Below are 13,027 nucleotides of genomic sequence, written 5' to 3' on the forward strand. Positions count from 1 at the left end.
CACACATATATATATATATATATATATATCCAAAAAGCAATAATTATTACCACTACACCAACAAACTAGGATTAAATCCATAACCATACAAGCCACTTTCACGAACATGAAGCGGAGTAAGATAATAAACTAGAAGCAACTAGGTTGCAACCAAATTCACCTTCTAAAATTAGATCCAAAAGCATAAACAAGAAGTACAACATAGAACTGCACATGTAAAACTGAAACTACAAGGCAACCAAAATCAAGAAACAAAACTGAAATCCATTACCTACTAGATGAACTTTTTATGAATCACGTATTCGATGGAAGTTCTTTCATACACTACATGTTGATGACGACGTTCATCAAAATTAACATGTTGGTTACATATTTACCAAGCTTAGTGTATTGCTTAGGCAATTCACCATTCTCAACTTCCCCCTTTGTCGAGCAAACTTTAGAAGCATGCATGTACACAAAATCTACTGGTTCACATTTACTTATGACATGGAAATGAGCTATTGTTACTTGACTTATGCTAGCTCATTTATTTACTTATAAAAGAAAAAAAAAGGAAAAATGATGGCTCATTCATTTTTAAAAAGATAATTATAAAAGTAATAAAACAATAGAAGATCACTCATCCATTTGTGATAAAGAGCCACATTAGAAAAAGAAAGTGATTGGTTTTTATTGATTGTTGCTGACTAGGATAGGAAAACAACCAATAATTTTGTATTATTATAATAGGCTTTGAATATCTCATGTTTTCTTGAAAACTGTCATTTCCTCCAAAATAAGTCATTTTAATGTTAATTGGCGAGTTTTTGCTTAAGGGTCACTATCTCTGATATCCACAAACAATTATAGAAAGCATACAGTAAAAAAGGCAAGGCAATTTCAAGGTCTTAAACACATGGAAAGTGAGATGGACTATATATTATCCAAACAAAATATACAGGTGGGAACAATAAATCATAGTAATGGTTATTGTAGTCTAGAAAGGAAAAAAGAGGAAATGTTTCTTTCTAAAAACAAGAAAAGAGGAAGAAAAGAAGTTTGATACTTTACACATGCCTCCATGGTATTGGGAACAATATAACCCAATTATAATCAAACTGAAAACTTCTTATTTAGCAATAACTTTCAATCCTTACAAACATGCTTTGCAATTAATCTCTACAATCATGCTTTGTAATTACAACCCCACTTCTCTCATACCACAGTGAAATCGCTATTTGTAATATCAGTTTTTTTGTAATTTCATACTATCAATGAAATTGTGATTAAATGTTTCTCAACAAAAAAAAAAAAAAAAGGAAAAAAATCTGTGCAAGTCAAAAAATGATTGAGGTACACTATTCCTTTACATACATCTCTTAAAAAGACAAAGGCAGAAAGTGGACATTTAAATGCCAAAATGAAAGGTGAGATAAGGGGATGAAATGTGTTTGGCATATGAACTAATTTTTTTTATTACTTGAACTTGAATAAAGTATTCTCTTAAGAATAACAAAGGACTTTGAATAATATGACCTTTAACTGATCCACTAAAATTCTAAACAGGCAATAACCCCACTTTTCTACGCATTATCTGTAGACTTGTCTATTTAAATTGGAGAAAGAGGACGTAGATGATTGAAATGCATCCAAAAAGTGTGTTTTCTAGACTTAGAATTTAGTTAGTTTTATGCTTAATTTGAGATCTTTGATGCTTTTATTGTTTGATTGTAGGAAATCGAGAAACTAGATGAGAACAAGAAATTTTGGAAGATTAATGACCAAAATACTCCCAAGAAGGTCAAATTTTTTACCTAGGGCAATGATCAATGAGAAAAAGGAAAGAAAATGTGGAGATAGGAGGTAGGGCAATGTTGAACAAGCGTTACAATGTTGTCCTGTGACGCTGCAAGGCAGAGAGCTAATGAAAACAGGGCAGCATTGCGACACTACGATTAGTAATGCTGAAGTTACCATCAATGATGTAATGCTACATTGGAGCATTGCAACGCTGCGACTGTTGTCTATGTAAGTATTTTTGGCCGATTTGATTAGATGAGGCACTTTTAGGGCTATTTTGAGAGCGTAAAGCAATGTTTCAGTGAAGCTTCCCTGAGGAGTATACTTTTAGACAGAGGAGGCATCTCGGAGCATCAAAGGAATGAAGATTTGAAGAGTTCGTTGTGTTGCGATTCCAGATTCGAGGACGAGAGTCAAGAACATGGCTTGCAATTTCTTTCCTCTTTTATTTTCTGTCCTTTGTGTTCGGAAACCTCATGAATGATCTATGTTTATATGTAACCATGAGCGACTAATGTGTGTTTCTAGGGTGTTGATTTAGTTTTATGGATTGTGAAACTGAATTAGTTGTTTCTTGGATTGAATTTATGCATAATTATTTTAGCATGTTTGTACTTAATGCTTTTGATTAACTGATCACTAATTGAATGTTCTTTACTTAATGTCTTTCTTGAGAGAGAAGATGTTGAGTTAGATCTAGCATGTTAAACTATTAATTGAGTATGCGCAAGAGTGATAGGAGATTAATAGAGATTGTTCGTGGAGGAACGTAATGTTGTGGCTAGTCAAGCAATAAAAGAGATTTGGGTCGATGGTTAGTTATTAGAAAGAGTTGAGCTCGAGAGAGGGTACTTGGATGAAAGACTCCTAGATCTATAATTTTCATGAATCAATCTAAGGTCAAAATAATTAATTTGATTAATTCGTTTAACGAAATCATACCCTAGAATATGTCTTTGTCTAGTTTCACCCTAGTTTTTTTTTTTTTTTTTTTTTTTTTTTTTTTTTAGGATTAGATTAGTTAGGTTTGCATCACAGTTCGTTCCCTAAATAAAATTAGAAGAATATCTTAATAGCTAAAAGAGTCAAACCAATTTCTCATAGGACGATACTCGGTCTCTTGACCATTTTACTATATTATAATTAGACTCGTGCGCTTGAGTTATCATCAAGTTTTTGGGGCCATTGTCAAGGAATTTGTTTTGAGTTTTTTTTAATATTTAAAAGATTTGATTGATTTTAATTTAGGGTGTGCATTATTATTATTTTTTTATTTTGAGTTTTCACTTGTGTGATTTCTTGTGGTGTTTGCTTTATCATGTCTTATCATAATTTTAGGTGGCCTTATGGGTTTTACCAACCTAATATAGGTCTAACACCACCACCACCACCAATGTCTTTCAACCTATACCCATATCCCATCAGTTACCCATCACATGACCATAGGAGTTTTTATGTTTATCCACCCCAGTAGAGGAGAAACATTCTTTAGAGCACCTGTTAAAAGAGTCTATCTTAGAGTCCCAATTTAGGAGGTTTTGTATGGAAGAGAGGAGGAGGTTGGATAGGATAGAAGCTCAATTGATAGAGAATGAGGCACCCCTAAAACATTTAGAAGATCAACACAACCTGATGGTTGATGCATTTAGAGCCTTGTTTGAGAAAAATATTTCCAATTCCACGGAGATAGGGAGGTCCGTGATTGTAGATTCTAATGATGGGGATGAATTGGAAGTATTTTAGAGTCATACCAAGAGCCGGTTCATGAGATTGAGAGAGAAGATGTGCCCAAATTAGATAAGGAAGTTCAAGTGATTAAGGTTGAGGTTGAAAAACCTTATGTTCCATCACTTGAGAGTCTTTTTGCCATTGATCTTTCTCTCCCATATTCTTATGAGCCGTGTCAGTTAGAGTCTTCAGCCTGTTTTTGTAATAAGAAAGTTCCAAGACTTACCTTTTATTTTCAGGGCATCTCATTACCCCAAAACATTTTTCTAACTGATTCATCGAGACCTCTGCATCCGCAGGGTCCGTTGTTCCTTCAAAGTTTTTAGCTCCCAATGATTTTAGCCGTTCTATCCTGTACTTTTTCTCGAGATTAGGTTGTATATTTTCCAAACTTTCTTGGAGCCTTTGGGCAAATTTATCCATTTGTTCTTCCGCCTTCGTCCTTTCCCTCGGACGACTTGAGGCACCTTCACCTTCATATCCAGAGGATTGCTCGGTTCGACGATTCCCACTCCTTAGCATTTTAACTACAAGCAATCACATATAAATTAAACATACACCATCATACAAAACATGTTACTTTTTATTTATTAACACAGGTTATATACATCTAAAGCCTATTTACATCTTAAGCTGCTTTTTAATCTTTTAAAGTTTTCTTTCTAGTTCTTATTATGTAAATACAGATTTCCAAAGTTAATCCGTAGTCGATCGTCCTCCATGGACACCTCTCTTGCACGTGGCCAATTTCCTTGCAGAAGATGCAAAATTTGTATGATTCTACGTTACTAGATTCAGTTGTAGGTTGTTCCTCAAACTCAATTACTATTAGTCGGGGAATGTCTTTCCTGGTTTCTCATGCCCAGTTTTGAGATGTGCTTCTAGCCACATTGACTCCTTTAAATTCTTGATCAAATGCCAGGTCTGGCATTACATTGTTGCTTCCATTGCTTGAGCCTCCAGCTATTTCTTGCTGGAACTGCTCCTGTATCTCTCTGGTTTTCCTTTAGAAATAATAACAATTCTTCTGAATGTGGTCGTGCTTACCACAACCGTAACAAATTTCGGTCCTTATCAAGCATGGACCGCCGTGGTTTTTGCCACATCTCAGGCATCCCTTATTACCTCGGGATTCCGCTAATCTCGTATTAGTCATGGAAGTGTGATGTTCAACAGTATTATTTAAACTATGCTCAAATATCTCAAAGTTTTCCCCTTAGTTAGCAAAGAATATTATTCCTGCGTTTGGGAGTCGTACTACCACCAGGTCTTTTTGCTCAGATCCATTTCCTACAGTAGACATTATTCAGGTTACTATCTAATTTTTCACTAATCTTTTTATCCCATTCTCATTTTTTTGAGATTTTCTGTTACTAAATATTTCCTGATACTCACCTAGTATCATTTATTCCTTTCCTGATCCTACTAGGACCTTTGTTATTTATCTCGGGTTTCCCTACTGTACACCATTTCATCTATCTCTTTTTTTAGGTTTTGACTTAAACCAGTTTCTAGTACTACCTGGCTTCTAAACCCTAGGTAAGCCTTTTTCCCCGACACCGACTTGACATCAACTTAACATTTTTCTTCCCTCCCAAATTTTTACGTGCCCTAAGTTCGATTTATACTATGTTAGACTCAACTTTCCCAGGTTTTATGTAAACCTTTGCTCTGATACAAGTTGTCACACCTCCTCCCGAGCCTTAGCCCAAGACTTAGAAGAAAGCATGAAGAATTACCAATCTAACTCTAAGACAGTTATCATTTTTTTTTTTGCCTTTCTATTATTAAAGATTAAAATTTAAAATGTCTACAATAGCCATACAAATTTTTGTACAAATAGTCTAACTCTTCTACTGATTTTTCCACTATCCAATCCGAGTCATGCCCTGAAAGATTACCAAGTTCCTGGTGTGTGGTGGTTAGATGACTCTGCCCTGAACGCTCCACTCCGCTACCTAGGGGGGGAGAAAACATTTGGAAAGTATGAGCTAATAAGCCCAGTGAGTGATATCTTTTAAATATCAATAACTTTGATTACAAAAATATACTTTTGGAAAATCAACACATAATCAAAGAATACGTTACCACCAGTTCATATATATTTTCCCAGCTAAATCGCTGAATTATCCCCAGTTCATTTACTGGTCAACCATTCGCTGCCAAACTTCAATTTATTCTTGGCATCATCGTAATTTAAATAACAAAACAATAACTTTTATGGCAACTTGTCCTATACCCAATTTTTTCGCCAATGTGCACATCGACTAAATATTTCCTGCTAGCTATGCTTAGGTAACTTGACTATATTTTCCGCCGGTCGTCACCGACTATCATCTCCTGCTGATCGAAGCCGACTATATTTTCCTGCCAAGTATCCTTTCAAGCATGCTAACTATATATCCCGGGTATAATCTAAGTTTCCATCACAAACATATAGGAAATATCATGGCAAGCATAGTGACATCATAATCATGCATCCTTGTTCATGCCTATTTGATATTATCCTCTCTCTATATATTTATATATACATAGAAATGCATTAATCAGACAATACATAATAACCACTCACAGTGTTTGTAAGGCTTCCTACTGCAATTTACTTTGGAAGTGTTTTCCTGAAATTTCCTCAATTTCAATGAAAATTTCCAATTAATACCATTATGCCACTAAATAACGTTAAAATATTCAAAATACCTTTTTATATTAAAATCACTAGCTTACCCTACTCAAAACTTCAACCAAAAACCTTAAATAGTCCATTTAGAGGTTTTTCCAACCGAAACCGGGTACTGCTGCTTGTATCAAGGTGAGGCCGTGCGTGCAAAAGGTGTTGGGCAGGCAGTTACGGCGTCAAGCTTTGCGCAGGAGGCGCGCGCACTGCGTTGCGTTGATGGTCACGGTATCCCGGTTGATGCATTGAGCTGGTGCTGGCTTATGCGTCCGTCTGGCCCTTCAACCATTCGACGTAACTTTTGATTCCTCCGAAATCCAATTATAATTGCAGCCTAAGCACTTAATCTTAACTCTGTATTTAGGATTTTAACACTGGAATTTTGGAAATGGCACGAGTTAATTGTTCATGCCAAGCCCTCCTATTTATAGATACCCCGGACTCTCCCCCTTTCGACAACTCAAAATCCAAATGTCTTTCCTTTAAGTTGCCAACACTAATTCTTTGCCAGAAAAGCTTTGAGTTGTATTAATCTTGGTTTGCCAATAAAATTGTTTTCTTTTCATGTAATCTCAGCCTTACACCTCCTACTTAAGTTGATAAGAATCATTTTGCATGTAATATTCTTCCGCCACCTCATCTGCTTAATGTTTAAGAATGTTTATTCGGATAATTTAGCATTACTTTTGAACGCATACCTCTATGTCCGCATGCCAACTTGCGTTCATCCAATCATCAATGCGTCCATCTGATCACTGCAACCTCACCACGTCTAGACAGTCCCCTTTGGCATATGCGTTCAACAATTCTTGCGCCCTTGGATTGTCCCCTCAACTATTACCGCATAGCCCCCTTTTTCCCATATGTGACCTATCCTTAATTGTGCAACCTTCCCTTGTGCAACTTGGTCGCATATGCTATGTGCTTGCAAGGTTTATTCTCTTCTTAATTAGCCATTCTTCACTTAAGGCTTTCTCATCAATGCATCCCTTAAGCATCGCATCCCTGGCCTCTTTAGCATAGCTTTCCTTTTGCATATGCACCCACCTAAGCCTTTGACCATCACCCTTTCAACGCATACTACTAGCTTATCCTATGCGCCCACATACCTTCGAGTGTTCAATGCATAACCCGTCCATCGCATAACCCATTACCAAACGCATAGTGTTGCTATATATCATCGCATGGCATTGTCGCATCCATCATATCCATCGCATCCACCGCCATGTGCTATCGCGTAGTACTGCCACATCTATCACTGCTTGTCAATGCATTCCCTCAGCTGCATACACACACACGCTAGATCATAACACTGCATGTCCTTGGACGCATACTCTCGAGTAGCAAAGATGTCGATTGCCACCAACGCATAGCCTTGCCGCATGTCATCAACGCATAGCCTCGTCGCATACTATCAACGCATAGCTTTACCACACACCGTCAATGCATACCTTCGACCGCAATGACAATCAACACATACCCCCATCGCCGCAAACCTCCATCACCGCACGCCTCACTCCGCACCAACGCATGCCTTCACATCATCACATGCCCTCGCGTCACTGCATGCCCTTGCATCACCGCAATCACCAACGCATTTCCTTCGACCGCAAGCCTTTGGCTGCTACCAACGCATCCATTGTGTCCAACGTCTAGCGCAACTTGAGGTTGTCGCATGCGTTGTTCTTAGCCTTTATAGACATTTTCTGCCGTATGCATTCCTTTTGGCCACATTCTGGCTCCCCTCAACATCCAAATAACCTCTAAATGCTTAAAACCAACGCATAAACAATATTAATATCATACTCAATGCAATATTCAATATTTAAGCTATTTTTGTCTTGATTTTTCCAACGCATATCTTTTTTTTAATAATATTCTTAACCAAATTTTTATTAATTATGTCTTATTTCAACTACTAAGCAAGCCATTCAAACACTTAGAACTTTCCCTCCTTTTTGACCTTGACTTATTTCTTTGTTTTAACCCAATACCATCTACATTAGGGATTAGGGTCTTACAGAATGTGTGAAAGCTAGTGCCCCTAGGTAAAATGATACAAGTTTAAGTCTCTTTTTGTTGTTATATATATATAAACAAGGCACCTTAGTAGATATATTATTTTCTTGAATGTGTGGATGCTTGATGATTGGTGCATGAGCCATAGTAGGGGAAAATCTGGAGAAGCTCTCTTGAACCTAACTTTAGTCCTTGTGTTTTGAATTAAATGTGACTTGCACACATACACGTGGGAGATGATGAGATTTGGCCTTGAAATCTTTTAATGTTGGGATGTGTTTGAAAGTTTTTGCTAATGGATCTAATATTCTTATTTTGAATGATGAGATTTTGAGTCATTTGCATGCTTGTCTAAATTTCATTACAGTCTTGTTCTTTCTTTGCTTAGGACTAGCAAAGTTCTAAGTTTGGGGTGGTGAAACGCATCCAAAAAGTTCATTTTCTTGGCTTAGAATTTAGTTAGTTTTATTTTTAATTTGAGTTCTTTGATGCTTTATTATTTGATTGTAGTAAATCGAGCAATTGGATAAGAACAAGCAATTTTGGGAGATTAATAACCAAAATACCCCCCAAAAGGTCAAAGTTTTGACCTAGGATAATGATCAATGGAGAAAAAGGAAAGAAAATGCGGAGATTCGAGGCAGGGCAACGTTGAACAAGTGTTGCAACGCTGCCCATGATGCTGCAAGGCAAAGAGCTAATGGAAACAGGGCAGCTAAATTACCATCAGCATTGCAACGTTACATTGGAGTATTGCAACGTTACAACTGCTGTCTATGTAAGCAGTTTTTGGCCGATTTGATTGGAGGAGACACTTTTTGGGCTATTTTGAGAGCGTAAAGCAATGTTTCGTTGAGGCTTCCCTAGGAATGGACAGAGGTGGCATCTCGTAGTTTTAAAGGATCGAAGATTTGAAGAGTCAAGAAAACGATTTGCAATTTCTTCCCTCTTTTATTTTCTGTCCTTTGTGTTTGGAAACCTCATGAATGGTCTATGTTTGTCTAACCATGAGTGACTGATTTATGTTTCTAGGGTGTTGATTTAGTTTTATAGATTGTGAAAACTGAATTATTAGTTTCTTGGATTGAATTTATGCATAATTATTTTAGCATGTTTGTTCTTCATGCTTTTGATTAATTGATCACTAATTGAATGTTCTTTACTTAATATCTGTCTCGAGAGAGAAGGTGTTGAGTTGGATATAGCATGTTAAACTGTTAATCGAGTATGCACGAGAGTGATAGGAGATTAATAGAGATTATTGACAGAGGAACTTAATGTTGTGACTAGTCAAGCGATAGAAGATATTCAGGTCGATGGTTAGTCATTAGAAACGGTTGAGCTCGAGAGAGGATAATTGGATAAAAGACTCCTAGATCTATAATTTGCATGAATCAATCTAAGGTCAAAATAATTAATTTAGTTAATGTGTTTAAAAAAATCATACACTAGAATGTGTCTTTGTCTAGTTTCACCCCAATTTTATCTTTTCTTGCTTTTTAGGATTACTTTTTAGGATTAGATTAATTAGGTCCGCATCACAGTCCGATCCCCTAAAGAAAATTAGAAAGAATCTCTGAATAGCTAAAAGAGCCAAACCAATTCCTCAGAGGACGATACTCGGTCTCTTGACCGTTTTACTATATTATAATTTGACGTGTGCGTTTGCACTACCATTAATGATACGAAGATAGAATAACTTGTCTAAAATGGAGAGAAGCAATAGACTTTCAATGTGAATATGACATCTTGCACGAGTTCTTTATAGTATATCTAGTCTATTTATTTTAAATGCTCACCATTTCCAAGTCTTGAAAGCATCAGGCATTGATAATGGATATCAATCAAGTTTTTGGCCACAAGTGGTATATCATCTAAATTCAAGTTGAATAGAAATTCAGTAATTTTAATGTGGTCCAAAAAGAACTTGTACATCAAACTGGGGAAAAGATATAGGTCCAAAGGGAACTTACTCAGGCTGGTTAGAAAGCAATGAGCTCTATTGGTGAAAAACTCACGAAATATCTTCTTTTACAGGGTATCAGATTCTCACTTCCATGATTCATGAAACCAAATAAGAAAACATCTAGAATGCAAAAAGATCCAGAAAAAAGATGGAAATAATTGTTATCATAAATGAATATATTGCTCGTTCAAATGAAGATCCAAAAACAAACCCAGGAAACAAAATGGAACAAAATATTTGAAATGGAAGTGTAGAGATTCATGATTGATCAAGGGAATAATCATAGCTAAAAGCAACAACATCCATGAGGAAAAAGACAAGGAAACAAACGAATTGCTGGCCTTTTGAGGTAAAACCAACAAAATCCATTGAATCGTTAACCAAATTCACGTATTTGAAAAGAACAATGTCCAATAAAAACGAAGAAGAAATGCTCATTTGTTCAGCCCAACTCTGTTGGCTTGTTGGAGGGAAAGTGGAGCGAATAAAATGAAAAAGAAAAATGGTAAAGGAAGGGGAAAATGACTCAATTACTTGGTGGCTGTTTGATTTAGGATTTTAAAGATGCCCGAAAAGAAAAGATGACTATGTTTGGCTATGCATGAGAATGAGAATAAGATGTTTGAAAATATGTTATGTTTTTTTTATGTAATTATAAAGTATAAAATTAATAAAAATTAATTTCAATAATTATTTTTTATCTGTTAATTTATTTTTATTATATTAAGTCATTAAATCAATTTTAAGTCATTAAAATTTAAACAAATTTACTACCCTCCAGTTTAATATATTTATTAATTGCTCGATGTGATTTCAAAGAAATTTAATTCATGGAATTTTGAGCTTTCTATTTGTATTAGTTTCAGTATAGTGAGCACATGTTAGAAATTTACACTTGCAATCAGAATTCCTCAACAAGTTTCCCAAGAATAGAGCAATGCTCTGGTGTATATATTATTTATGAACTTCAAGGGAAAAATTACAATAGTAATCAACAGAAAATTGAACAAGAATAAAGGAACTAAACAATCCAAAGTTATCATAACTTCCAGCACATTCAAAAGGGCTAGTTATCATCTCCACCGAGCAATCGCTCCTCACCAAAATTTCCCCCTCCACTATGGGGATGCCATCTTCTTAAGCCCCTGACAACTGGTCCCCCCCCGCCCTAATCTACCTAACCTTTAAAATATTATAACTTAGTCCTTCCTCACCTCATTATTCCCTTTTGTAAGTGTTTATAATTGGAGGTCTTACAATACCCCCTGTTTATTCAGTCACCTTGTCCTTAAGGTGAAAATCGGGGTACTATTGCTTCATTTTCACAAATCCTTCCCGTGTGGCCTCTCTTTCTGAGTAATTATTCCATTTTATGAGCCATTCATCCCTAAAAAATACGGTGTTCCAGCGAACTCCCAATATAGTCTCCGGTATCATTTGCAATTCAAATTCATCTGATAAATTCGGGGACTGATGTTGCACCTGTGCTGTCTTGCCAAGGCAACGTTTTAGTTAAGAGACATGGAAAACATTATGGATCTTAGCAACAGCTGGGAATTCCAATTTGTAAGCCATCTTTCCAATATTGTCAACCATTCTATAAGGTCCATAAAATCTAGGGTCCAACTTTCTATACCTCTTTTGTGCCAATGTGTGTTATCTATAGGGTTTAAGTTTCAAAAATACCAACTCCCCAATTTCAAACTCAACCTTCCGACGGTAATGATTAACATATATTTTCATTCATTTTTTAGTAGCTACCAAATGTTCCTTCAACACAATAAGAGCCCAATCCCTTTCCAGAAGCCGTTACTTCAAAGTGTCATTGGATGTCCTTCGATCCTCATATGAGATCAACGGTGGGATAGGACGACCAAAAACTACTGTGTATGGGGTAGTATTGATGGAGGCATGAAAGGTTGTGTTATACCAGTATTCTGCTCCTAGAACCAATTTGTACCATTGTCGTGGTTGCTCATTACAAAAACAACAAAGATATGTTTCCACGCATCTGTTAACCCTCTCAGTTTGGCCATCCGTCTGAGGATGAAAAGCAATGGTTCTTTGAGGGACACTCTATGTACTACACAAAGCTCAACCTAAAAATTGCTCACAAAAATCTTGTCTCTGTCTGAAACAAAAGAACGAGGGAACCCAGGGTGGCGTACTTCTTCCCTACTGAACACTTCAGCTATCTTTTTTGTTGTATATGGATGGGTTAGAGGAATAAAATGTGCATATTTGTTTAGCCGATCGACCACTAACATCAATGAATCATTCCCATAAAACTTGGGTAATCCTTCCACATAGTCCATGGAGATGTCTTCCCACACACGATCGGGTATCGACGGAGGTTGGAGTAAACCACCCGGAGCCACGAATTCACTCTTATTTCTCTAGCATATCATACATTCTGCTACATGTCTTTTTACATCTTTTTTCATTCTCTTCTAATAAACTTTCCTTGACAGCCTTTTGTAAGTCTTTAAGTATTCAGAATGTTCCCCAAGGATTGAGTCATGGAAGGTGCAAAGTAGCATGGAGATGTAAGTTAAGTCCTGGAATAAAACAAATCCTTTTTTGTATAACAGAACACCCTGTTCTACTGAAAATTTGATGACACTCATGAGGCCCTATTCAAATTTCTCTTAGATTTGTTGTAATCTCTCATATGCAGAAACTTCTTGTTGGATCATTTGGATATCAATTAGAGAGGGAGCCACTATTGTTAACAACTCTGTCGTTGGTGGTTGTCAGGAGAGCGCACCCGCGAATTTATTATTTAATCCAGACTAATACAAAATCTCGAATTCATAAACCAATAACTTAGTCGACCATCGCCGGAATTGGGTTGAACG

Source organism: Benincasa hispida, chromosome 9, assembly GCF_027475165.1.
Source record: "Benincasa hispida cultivar pf3 chromosome 9, pf3_genome.v1.1, whole genome shotgun sequence".
Taxonomy (NCBI): domain Eukaryota; kingdom Viridiplantae; phylum Streptophyta; class Magnoliopsida; order Cucurbitales; family Cucurbitaceae; genus Benincasa; species Benincasa hispida.